Source organism: Sapajus apella, unplaced genomic scaffold, assembly GCF_009761245.1.
Source record: "Sapajus apella isolate SASKATOON/1434 unplaced genomic scaffold, GSC_monkey_1.0 scaffold969, whole genome shotgun sequence".
NCBI classification, from domain to species: domain Eukaryota; kingdom Metazoa; phylum Chordata; class Mammalia; order Primates; family Cebidae; genus Sapajus; species Sapajus apella.
The window spans coordinates 15,942-18,014 of NW_022437895.1; positions in this window are offsets into that span (position 1 = coordinate 15,942).

The following is a 2,073-nucleotide window of genomic DNA, read 5'->3' on the forward strand; positions in this document are numbered from 1 at the left end:
AAAAAAAAAAAAAAATTAATGTAGAAGGACGCTTGAAGAGACAACCCACAGAATGGGAGAAAATATTTGCAAATGATCCATGTGACAAAGGATTAATAACCAGAAAATACAAGGAGTTCAAAGAACTCTACAGGAAAAAATCTAAAAATCCCATTAAAACGTTCTAGTAGGCCAGGCACAGTGGCTCATCCCTGTGATCCCAGCACTTTGGGAGGCCAATCCCAAAAGTCTAGCTAATTTTTTTGTTTTTAGTAGTGATGGGTTTCACCATGTTGGCCAGGCTACTCTTGAACTCTTGACCTCAAGTGATCCACCTGCCTTGGCCTCCCAAAGTGCTGGGATTACAGGCGTGAGCCTCTGTGCCCAGTCGATACTTCCATGTAATTCTAACAAGACATGTGTCTTAGTCTGTTCAGTCTGTTATACAAAACATCATAAACTGAGTAATTTATAAACAACAGAAATTTATTGCCACAGTTCTGGAGGCTGGGAATTCCAAGAACAAGGTGGCAGCAGATTCAGCATCAGGTGAGAGCTTTCTCTTTGCTTTAAAGATGGTGCCTCCTTGCTGCATCCTCACATGGTGGAAGGGGCAAGGTTGTTTCCTTCAACCTCTTTCGTAAGGGCACTAATCCCATTCATGAGGTTGGAGACCTCAGGACTTAATCACTTCCCAAAGGTCCCACCTCTTAATACTATCACAGTGGGTATTAGATTCTAACATTGGAATTCTGGGGGACACCGACATATGGAACATAGCAATATGTGTAGTATTTGTATGCTGAAAACTATGCAATATTGTTGAACAAAATCAAAGAAGACCTACCTAAATGAGAAGACATACCATCTTCTCTGATTGGAAGATTCCACATGGTAAAGATGCTGGTTCTCCTCAAACTAACATATAGGTTTAACCCAATTCCTACCAAAATCCCAGCAAGATTTTTGTGTATATACAGCAAAAATTATTCTAAAATTTATATGAAAAGGCAAAGGAACTAGAATGGTTAAAACGGTTTTGAATAAGAATAAAGTGACAGAAATCAGTCTGCCCAATATCAAGACATTATATAGCTGCATATCACAACTACGTGGTACTGGAGGAGGGAGAGACACAAAGATCAATGGAAGAGAGTAGAAAACTCAGAAATGGAACTATACACTGATTTTTGAGAAAAAAACAGAAGTAATTCAATAAAGATAGCTTTTTCAACAGATGGTGTTGGAACATCTATAGGCATTGGATGTCTATAGGCAAGAAAATGAACCCTGACCTAAGGATCATACCTTATATAAAAGTTAACTCAAAATGGACCGTGAACTTATATATAATATATAAAACTTTTAGAAAATAACATTCCAAGAAAATCTTCAGGATCAAGCGCTAGGCAAAGAGTTCTTAAGGGTTGACACCAGGCCGGGCGCGGTGGCTCACACTTGTAATCCCAGCACTTTGGGAGGCCGAGGTGGGTGGATCATGAGGTCAGGAGTTTGAGACCAGCCTGGGCAACACAGTGAAACTCTGTCTCTACTAAAAATACAAAAATTGGCTGGTCATGGTGGCAGGTGCCTGTAATCCCAGCTACTTGGGAGGCTGAGGCAGGAGAGAATCGCTTGAACCCAGGAGGCAGAGGTTGCAATGAGCCGAGATTGTGTCACTGCATGCTGGCCTGGGTGACAGAGCTAGACGATCTAAAAAAAAAAAAAAAAAAGAAGAGTTGAAGAGTTGACACCAAAAAAAAGAAACCAAAAAAGGAAAAATAGACAAATTGGATTTTACCGTAATTAAAATTCTTCACTTGGCAAAAGACCACGTTAAGAGGATGAAACAACAATCTATGGAGTAGGAGAACACGTTTACAAACCACACGACCTGGCCGGGCGCGGTGGCTCAAGCCTGTAATCCCAGCACTTTGGGAGGCCGAGGCGGGTGGATCACCAGGTCAAGAGATCGAGACCATCCTGGTCAACATGGTGAAGCCCCGTCTCTACTAAAACTACGAAAAATTAGCTGGGCATGGTGGCACGTGCCTGTAATCCCAGCTACTCAGGAGGCTGAGGCAGGAGAATTGC